The sequence below is a fragment of the Vitis riparia genome, chromosome 12, assembly GCF_004353265.1.
Source record: "Vitis riparia cultivar Riparia Gloire de Montpellier isolate 1030 chromosome 12, EGFV_Vit.rip_1.0, whole genome shotgun sequence".
Lineage (NCBI taxonomy): Eukaryota > Viridiplantae > Streptophyta > Magnoliopsida > Vitales > Vitaceae > Vitis > Vitis riparia.
Genome location: NC_048442.1, coordinates 18,692,027 through 18,703,738, shown reverse-complemented (window position 1 = coordinate 18,703,738; position 11,712 = coordinate 18,692,027).

Genomic DNA, 11,712 nt, shown 5'->3' with positions numbered 1-11,712 from the left:
GTTATTTATGTTTGAACTTGGGCCAGTCCAGGGGTCTGGACTATCAGAATGGATTGCTAAATTTAGTGGTGATTAGACTTTGATCATGGATAGTGATATTGTTAATGATGCTTCTTCTTTTATATTGTTATATTTTTAATGCATAGCAAAAGAGGATGGACACTCCAAAGCATTAATAACAGAAAAAAAACAAGGAAAAATTGTCTCTTTAACTTGTCTCATATCCACAAGCTAATACAATAATATAGCAATGCAGTGACCTAAAGGGAAAACAACTTCAACAATATCTATTCCTTCATTTTATCGTATGTGTTAGCCATGTTGATTACTGCCTTTGATCATTTTGCAGTACCTTTGCATTTTGTCTTGTTCTGCAAATAGCCTACATGATCATGTGCAGTACCTTAACTTGCCCTCCACTGTTGCTAGCATTCATATGGATATATGCAAGTGGTAAACCATCCCCCTTGCCAAATGACGAAACAGCTTGCCATTAGAATCATAGTGTATCTCCACTTGTGGTTTTTTCTCTTAGAATATTGCTTTATCTCCACTTGGAGTAGGGTCACTGTTTATGCAGGCAGTCCTAGAATCCTCACCCTTTTGCTTAAAGATATTATTCGATACAAAATTTAAGGAGCAGTTGCTAGGAGAGAGGGAGGTTTTGACCTTTAAATGAGTAGTTTTGGAGTGTTAAGTGGGTTAAGGCATGAGAAGCCTTCTGACCTTTAACTCCATGAGGGGAGTGTATGTTTAAATGTCTCATTCAAGTTACTAAAAAAATATAGAAGAGGATTTGTCAACTTATTGGATGATACAATCAAACAACTCCCCTTGAGCAATGATTGATAGGAAATTAATACTAAAATTAGTGTTGCCGACCTCCACAATTGATTGGAGACTGACCTAATATGCCTTTTGATCATACAAACTCAAGTGTTACAGAAGTTTTTTCGTGAAGTCTTTTCCCATGATCAACAAGAAAATGATGAATTCCCCATAATGGGATTCACTGAGCTGTCTCACTTGAGAGTTGTTTTTTAAGAAACGGATTGTAACATGGTGGTATATGCAGTAGAAATGTCATCATCCAGAATCAAACAGTGTCCTGGGATGCCATTTGTATCATATCATATCCATCAAATCCTGCAACTCTTATTGGGCAAGAAAAAGACTACTAACCTATAAGTCTACACTACTAGGAAAATGAGAAAGAAGGAGAAAAGGAAAAACCTTATCCCCTCTCTGTTTGTTGAGTGAGAAAATTTTCTTCCCAAACAAGAGAAAAAACCAGCTTTCACCCCACTTTTGTCTGGTGGAAGTAAACAACAAAAACTCTAAATATGATGGAAACACATCAATTCAAGTTCCAATAATTTGAGAGAGTGGGGATACCATTACATAATAGTATCCATTCCACATTGGAGAGCAGATGAGTGCAATGAATCCATACAAAAGAGAGATCCCATAAGCCTCGGTGCAGACCAGCCTTTATATATATATATATATATAATTGGGATTTTTGGATTGGTTGGCATTTCATTTTCACTACCTTTTTATGATTCGTTCCAATTTTATTGTATGTTATGAGTGTGTGAAAGTCAAGTGGCTTTCTACGAGGATAACGTGCCCATCACCTATTGCAATCACCAACCAATTTTTATCTTCATCTCCCAATCCAAATGAAAACAAGAGAAGGCATGGATTTTGTCTTCTTCTCCAAGTGGAAATAGGTCTTTTCAAATATTTTTTTTTTTAAATTTTATAAATAAAATATATTTTACATTGGCAATTGATAAATTTTGTATTTAGTCTTTTAAATAATCTTTTCATAGTCCAATCAAAGTACTAAATTATGATGACTTTGTATAATATTAGTATTAGTGTTAGTATTAGCATCTCCTCTTAAGTCTTAAGAATACCCACAACTTCTTTTCCTATGAACCTAATTTATTAGAGATTTTCCTTTCATTTAATTGAAAAATGTCAAGGTATAGTTGGCTTATCATTCATATTGGGTTTACTTTTTGCTTCTTTTTTTTTTCATAAAAGGGTTGACTTTTATTTAATTTGATAAGGTCAATGAATAATCAAATATCATTATTATTTTTCTTGGTAGTTCACTTAAAGGAAAATGAGAATTAAAAGAGTCTACTTTGGGATTTGGAAGATGGGAAGAGGTGGGTTGCCCCTTCCAAACTTGATGGCTACATGGAATGTACACCATTCACCCATCAAGTCCACTCTCTTACTTGAAAGCAACTTCACTATTAAATTAAAAAAAAAAAAAATATAGCGAATCCAAGAAGGAGATAACTTAAAAGTGATACGGAACTTATAATAAGTTATTAAAATGTGTCTAACAACCATGCCTAACAATTAATTATCTTATCATCTTTTTGTTGACACTTGATTTCTCTATTTAATGACTCACGAGATCTTAATATGCTTATATATATAAGGATGACAAAGGAACGGTTCTTATTTTTATCTTTAAAAAAATTTCAAATAAGACGTAAATAAGATAGATAAACAATATACAAATTCATTATGAATATATATCTTAAATTTGTCTTCAACTTATTTATATTTATCTCAAACTCATCTCGATTTGATGAATATGATTAGTTACAACAACTCCTAATATAATAATCATGATTAGTTATAACAAAATTCAACTTTATAACAATGATGACTAATATATTTAAAGAATTTTATGGAATTCATATTTTCAAAGGTCCACTTACTCTAATTTTTATATTTTTAATAATAATCATAAATTATTATCTGCGATGTAAGTTATTCTTTATATTGGTCTAAAGAATTTTTGACGAATCAACTTTATCATGAATTAGGGAAATAATATTGTATAAAAAATTGGGTATTTTTTAAATTAATATTTCATAACCTTATATTTGTAAGCAATCTACCTCATCATTGATAAATTTTTTTACTTTGTTCATGAATATTTGCTTGGGTTGGCTATCACTTGGATTTGGATTTTGAATTATTTGACTTTTGGATTTGGATTTTTTTTAATTGAAATATTTTTAAAAATATATATTTTTATTACAATGACGATAATAACTTCACAAATTAAATTAGGATTTAAAAAATACCATTTTTTACATTTTTTTTATTAGAAAGTCGACTCTTTGTAAAATTATTTATATGATAAAATGAATAATTTAAAGTTTATTGTAAATATAAACATAATGCTAAGGTATCAAATAAAATTACACATTAAATTTTTGGTAGTCGATCCATAATAAATAAACAAAAAGTGTTTGTGATTGTTCTAGGAAAAATGAAACAAAATTTCATCTGAAGCAATTTAAGTCATTAAATGAGAATAATAGACAAAAATATAAAAATACAAATGAATAGATACGTAACAAATAATCGGTGGCAAAATTTTCAAGCCTTAAAACATTACAAACTTGAATTGTAAGAATAGATAGATGGCCACGTGGAAATCCATTCACTCCCGAAAAGAAAGGCCAATAATGGTGTGTTGTCATACACGTGGAGGAAAAAAAAAAGTAAGTATAAGCCCAAATTAGGGGTGCAAAAGAAGTCTCATCCAGAAGGTTCTAGAATCACTTTTAGGCTTTCTTGGCTTCTGTGCAAATCTGATACTTTGTCTGCTGTGGTGCAATGAAATTCTGCCACGTCACATGGTTTTAGAAATATCCACTGCTCTTGGCCCTTTCTGATATTTTTTTAGAAGATTATTTTTATTTTTATTTTTAGTTCTTGTAGAAGAGATCTGGCCCCATGTAGAAGAGCTGGTGTGTCTACAAATGTCACCCTATTTGCTACGTCCGTACAGATTAAACAATAATTAAAAATCCATTAACGAATTCTAATTTAGTGTTGAACGAATATTTCAAATTATTTTTGACTTATTTATTTAGTGAAAATCCTATCATCAACATTGTTTTAAAGTAAAGCCCAACTATTCGATTACTAGCTGTTGGGGTTATTGTTACCTAATTGGCTCAATCAATTGAGATTTAATTTTGATAAGTTGAACCAAGGTTTTACCAATTTTTGAGATTTTTGCTTTCTTTCACCGATTGAACTTAATTGATTCAATCGATTACTTATACCTTAATCGATTATATTAAAAATAGATTTTTAAGAACGTATCAAGATCAAAAAACTTTGATTAATATCTTCTCAAACTTTTAAAAAGATTTTATGGTTATTTAGATACATAGACCAAAATTACTATAAAATTGTAAAAATGACCTCTCACTTTAATTTTATTGAGAAATGACCCCATTGCAATATTTTTTTACCTCTATTATTTGCTTTTACAAACATCATATTCTCACTTGTTTTTTTTCATCCATTCCTTTCATTTTATAACACATTCACCTATTTAGTTTACTTTTTAAAAAACTTTCATAACTATTTTATCTCTTAAACAATTCATTCTAGTTTTCATTCCCAATGTTTATTTAAATTAAATTTATAAATTTAACAAAGGTTAATTTTTTTTATAAAGGATGTCCACTTGAATTACATTAAAATTAAGTTTGATTTACAAAAAGCTTAAATAAGATTAAGTTCTTAATTATAATGAAATCCAAATTATACCGTAAAATATCATCTGGATACACCTTATTGCAAACATGTACGTTGACCGGTCACTCGGAGAAAGCTAACCAAAAAAGATTTTGTTGTCAATACTCCAACAATTTGGATTAGGAAAAACATTAGACAAGAATGAAAATTTTCTATAATATCTATTTTAAGGTGTATTATTACCTTTTGAATTGCGGTTTCATGGTTTCCAAATTGTTCTCTTGCAGCTGGTACGATGGCATTGGCCGTGGATGCACCAAAAAAATTGCACTGTTAGTTGGAGTGAATGCCTCGGTGCTCGCCTAGGTGCGCTTTTTTCTTTTAGGGTGGTGTAGGGGTTTGCCAAATTACTAAGGTGCGTGTGACAATCATTTTATGAAATATTTTTTAAATTTTTATCATTTTATAGTTTATTTGGTAGTAATTTTAGAAAACGTTTTTACTCTTTCTAATATTTGAAAAATAAAAAAAATTAAATATTAAAAATGATAAATATATTTTTTAACATCATTGTCAAATGCACTCTAAGATTTTTAGTGGGAAAATTCTATTGTGGACTTGTATCTATCCTCGTAAACAATGATGCCCTTTGTCTTCTTAGGAATCTCAAATCTCTCTCTCTCTATATATATATATCATACATATATTATAAAATATATATATATAGTTTTTTAATAAGTAATTTAATTTTATAATAAAAAAATAAAAACCGAAAAATATAAATTTATGATATCTGATATATGTATATCTCATATTTTAATATATATGTATATCACATATTTTAGTATAAGATTAACTTATCCTACATAAAATGATATAAAAAAAAAGTGTATAATATAACTTACTACTTATCTTATCCCATAATTATTTAAGGATTAGATTTAATATCCTCTTTTTTATTTTGTTATATTTACCTTATTCTATGACATGTTATATTCAATCAATTAGATATGACGGATAGGAAAAGTAATAAAGACAATAAACCTAAAGGTTTAGAAAATCTAGTATGGAGAATAGAAAGAAGATAGGTTGAAAAAAGAAAGCGAGAGAAAGATCATAAGTTGAAATAGAAAAACAATAAATCTAAAGAAAAAAAAAAAAGATAAATTGAGATTAAAAAAAAGGTAATAAATCTAGAAGGAAATTTAATGGTTATGTGTTTTAAATTTTCAATATCTTCATAAATGTTTTATTGGATTTGATTTTTGATATATAATATTTTTAAGTCCAATTTTTTTTATCCATAAGGATAATTACACTAACATTTTAGTCTTATTAATATAACTTAAAGTAAGATATAGATTTAAAAAATAAATATTATGAAAACATAAATCTATTCATACTTTGAATAAAAATAAATAAATAAATAAAATAAAAGTTTAATTCTTCCTTAAAAATCAAGCGCCTCTTTATTAGTAGAATTTTTGTTTTAGTCTTGTGAATCATTTTTAAGATATTTTAAGAATTCTTCTTAAAATACAATAATAAAATTTTTTATTTTATTATTAATGTTAATTAACAAAATTTTTATTAAAAAAAATAAGCATATTAATTAGGAAATTATAATATATTTATTTATAATACTTTTATCAAATTAAAATAATAAATTAATTTCTTGATAATTTTATTTAATATTATTAAGTAAAAGGGCATTTAAAAAAATAATTATTTGATTTATGAAAAAAGAGCATGATTTTTAAAATATATATATATATATTTTTAAATTAGTGAGTGAAAACTCCCTTTTCTACTTGACATATAAAAAATTATTTTAGGAAATAATTATCTGGCTCGTAAAAATAAAAATAAAACCGATTTACAAAATTTGAAGTTAATCGTTGTCTATATTTTTTTAAATTAGTGAGTCAAAACCTATTTTTCCCGATAAACTTGTAATTAAGATAAAAGCAAGAAAGTAATGCTTTATTATTTATTTATGGTAATGTTTGGTAAACCATTACATGAGATGGATTTTGGGATTCCTAAGAAGGAAGAGGGCATCAGTTTTAGCAAGGGTAGGTACATGTACACAATGGGATTTCGTCAACGATGCGGCAAACCCCTACGCCACCCTTAAACAAGGTAGCGCACCTGGTCACGCAATAGTTTTCATTACCCAGGCACTCACCCACACCAACAACGCAACTTTTTTGTGGATCCGCGGCCAACGCCATCGTACCAGCTGCAACATAACAATATGGAAATCATTCAACTACTATTCAAAAGTTAATAATACACATTAAAATAGATATTTTAACTACATTTTTCAAAAATGTTTTAATTAAAAATCTAAAGAATCATTTGAGATTATTATTGGATTAGAGCTTGTTTGATAATTATTTTAAAAAGCGTTCTTAGTTTTTATATGCTTGAAAATTTTTATTATCGGTATTGAAATGTTAGAAACGTTTTTTAAAATCACCGTTAAATATACTTTAATAGTCTGTTTGATAATGATTCTAGGAAGAGTTTTTAATATTTATAATACTTGAAAATTTTTATCATTCAACCGTTAAAAATTTTAAAAATATTTTCTAAAATTACTTTAAATTGAATTTATATTTACTAGTGATTCTAAAAAAACGTTTTTAACCATTTTAATACTTGAATGACAAAAGTTTTGAAATATTAAAAATATTAAAAGCGCTTATTAAAATCACTATCAAACAAACTCTAAGTTTCACAGTAGTTTTAAAAAGTTTTTTTTTTAAAAAAAAAATTAGGTGTTTGAAAAATTTTACGAAATATTTTAAAAATTTTGAAAAATCATTTATAGCATTGAAAATCACTAGTAATATTTTTTGAAGAAACACGATATTCTATTCTCCTAAAAACACTTGAAAATGAGTAAAAATACTACCATTTGAATGTTTTTTTCAAAGTATAATTTTTTTTATTATGTAATATATTAAAAAAAAAAAAAAAAGAAAAGAAAGAAAGAAAAAAACGCCATATTTTCACCAAAATCACTCAAAAGGTTACCCTACCATAAGTGAAGATAAGAAGGAGAATGCTGAATGTGAGAGTTGCCTTTGCCATTGATAGCCACTCGATTTGGATTTTCTTGTGAATGTGTATAACTAGCTAGGGTATTTGTAGAGGAGGAATAATTATTAAAGAAAGCATCTAAGAACATCAATGAGATTTGGCAAATCAACATACCTGGTATTGAGCGAGGGAATGCAAATATTTTAGGAAGAAAATCTCTTGTTTGTGAACCATGGATGCTACTTAAAATCCTACCATGAATGCATGATTCCATTTTCCAAGGGAAATCCATTATGATATTATTTTTAATCATTCTCCACATTCACATAATTATTTTTGAAAAAAGTGTGTAAAAAAAAATCGTAAAATAAAAACTCAAGTTTATAAAATACAAATTTCAATCAGCTATTTAAAAATAATTAAGATTTCATAAAATAAAAAATATTTTCTTTGATAATCCAAATACTACTTTTTAATAATATATGTATTACATTTGACCATTATAAGTACTACATTTGATTTGTTGTAAGACGTAAAATTTTAATTATTTTCAAAAGGGTTCCTATTTTGTAATCATTTTTATATGAGTATGTAAAAACACGATTTTTTTTCTAATGTTTATATATTATTTTTTAATAATTAAAATAAAAATTATATTACATTTCAATATTTTCCATTTAAAACAATAAAATTTCTCCTACATTTAATAATATTCATAATTAAAATCTTTAAACTTTATACATTTTTTTTTCTATTATGGTATTCAATATATAAAAATAATTATATATATATATATATATATATATATATATATATTAAATAATACATATATTAATATTATTTTATAAATATTTTTTAGTATTTTAATCATTTATAATAAAAAATTTATTTTATAAAATAAGTAATATTAAATTTATGATACATGAAATATGATTAAATATCTTATATAAAAAGATATAAAAATGAGAGTTTCATCACTTATTTTATAACATATTTGGTTAAAATAAGTTATAAAATAATTTATTTTATCGCATCTCTAATTAAACATGAGATAAAATTTAATTTCATCTTTTTTATTTTATCACATGTTTTATCTAGAAAATCAAATATAATCAAAGAAAAAAATAATAATAATGCTTCCGAAAAATTAAAAAAAAAAAAAAGGACAAAAAATTCATCATTATTCCTACTTAAAAAAGAAAAGGAAAAGACACATTTTTTAAAGGAAGCAATCTCCTTGCTTCATACCCAAGTTTCTTTTGACTTGCATAATCGTCATCCTTCATGCCCTACCATTTATTTAATTGCAATATCAATAATTGAATCTTATTTTATAATAATCCCCCTGAATAATAATTTATTAAATTAATGGCACCCAATCACCGCCCAGTGGTCAACCTAGTTTCTAGGGCTCACAGAGTCAGGTCTCGTGCTACGTGCAACATCTCGGTAACGTGATCAGTGGGGCCCGCTTCTGACACGTCACTGTTTTCTGATCAGTGATTGGTTGGAGAAAGGTGGAGGGTGTGGTCCGATGATCCAATCCTTGTGCCCTAAGCGGATTCAGCCCACGGTTACCACGGTTGGGTTGAGTCAGGTCTTGGAATGTGTGTCCAATCAGGGTGAGTGGGTCAGATGGGCTGGGCCCATTGCTTCAACGGTCTAGATTTGATCATCGGATTCTGTGTTTACCAAGTAACTTCTTGGCCTGGCTTCCAATCGGTGAAATGGGCATTTTGTGTGTTTTCGTATTCTTCTAGAAGTTCAATTCAATGGTTGTAAGTAGACCAAGAAGTTAAGAAAATTTGCATGGTAGAATAATCAAATGAACTTTTAATCCCCATCATTGAAAGTACATGAAAAAAATTTAAACAGTTGAATAAAGATGTAAACAATAGGATTAAGATATAAAAAATTAAGACCGAACACAAATAATGAGATTATGATACAGAGTAAAAGATATAAAATAACGAGACCTAAATGCATATATAAAATGACTTGATTGATACAACTTTTCAACATGTATTTGTTTGACAAATCGTTTATGGCATCCATTTTTATGACACGAAAAAAGTTTAATTTATCCATTTTATACATTATTAATCATTACCTTAAAATTAGTATATCTAATAAAACAAGATCATCGTGACATGATTGTTTTGAATCATCGATACTTAATATTTATATTAAATTTAACTTAAAATTAAAATTATGTGCATAAGTGTACTATTTCTATTAGTTATATAATAATCAATTTAAATTTTCTTACCGATATGAAAATGACGGGATACTCTACCGTTTAGCAAGAGTTTGCACTTGAAAAATCATATTGATGCACAATGCATAAAAAGTCAATTACATGATTAAATGAAATTTTGAAATGGTTTATATCAATCGATATATCTACTTTTTCAAATTTCATTATCGTGGTACCGTTTCTTTCTTAAAAAGGCAATTACATATTTACATAAAATTTTAAAAATAGTTTATATCGATTGATATATATATACTTTCCCACATTTCATCCTTGTGGTATCGTTCCCTTTTTCCCAACTTAGGGTTGAACCATCTAGAAGTGGAAATTAGTGTTGAACATTGAAATTCTAGAACAAGTAATATTCAAACAAGTTTAGACTTTAATGTTCGTTCAGCACTTTCAACAAGAAGGGTAGAGATAAGTCCAAATCATCTCAAATGCAGTGTCCCAAGTGAAATCCACATAAAACATTTCCTTGGAAAGCACAAAATTAATGAATTTGGGCCACCCTAACTATGACTTAGTAAAATCTTGATTTAGAAAATTAATACAAAAACAATCACATTATTCAATTTTTTTCATTCCCTTGCACCATTGATAATGATTTTAGGAAGCGTTTTTATCTTAAAAAATGATTTTTTTTTAAATAAATGTTTTGGTAAAATTTAAGAAATATTTTTAAAAATCGAAAAAGTCCCATATTTGGGGATAAGATTTGAAGTACTTTACATTAAATATTAAATTGGGTATTAATCACACATGAATATGGATCATCATCCTTAATACTGCACTTAAGGACTGTTTGTCACACTTGTTAAACAAGGAAATCTTTAAATTTTACAAAGAAACCTAATAACTGATCAATTTTGACTCTCCATCTATATTATTTATTTATTTTTCTTTCTTTTTTTCACAAAAATTAAAATGGCATGATAACAAGTATTTATTTTATATAATTATAAAATGATTTTCTTAAAAGAAAAAAAAAACTTAATCCTAATTTAAAATAGTTTCTTATTCCAAAGTTTACACCCGACATGTTTGATTTTTAAAAGGTCAAAGGAAAGAAAAATAAATTGGGAAAAGTAGGTTTTGATCCAAATTAACTTTTATAAATCAGTTTTATCCTTATTCATTTAAAAATATTTTACTTGCCATTTTAATAATATCATGTATAATTTTTTTGAACCACTTGAAGATAATAAAATAAGAAAGAGTTGGAAATGCAATGAGGTTAATATTTTATTTCTTTAATTTTCTAAGTTTTTTTGTTTTAATTATATTTAATTTTTAATTGTATTTTTATTTTTAATTGTATTTTTATTTTTATTTTTTATTTTTATTTTATTGTTGACAACTAACAAAATTTTTATCCAATTTTATTAAAAAAATGAAAAAATTATGAGAAGATGAGTGGATGTATATAATACTGGATACAAAATCATTATTAATTAGATAATTAGAAATATTTTATTTATTACTATCTCATATTATATAATAAAAAAATTATAATATATTTATTTATAAATACTTTTATCAAATTAAAATGATAAATTAATTTTTTTAATAAATTTATTTAATATTATCAAGTAAAAGCGTATTTTAGGAAATAATTATTTGGCTTGTGACATCTCACATCAAATAGAAGGGAAAATTCTTGACATTATATTAGTTTGAACTTCTCTTAAACTTTAAACATGTTTTGTGAGTATTTACCTAGGTTGGTAATTCTAGACAAAATTCTCAAGTGTCTCTTAACTTGGTTTATCAATCCCTCTTCGGACTACTTGAGTTTGAAGACTAAAACTTTGCTAAGAGGCTCGGTATGTGGTTGAGTGTGTGGTGATTGAATGTGAATCAACCCTGTTTTTTAT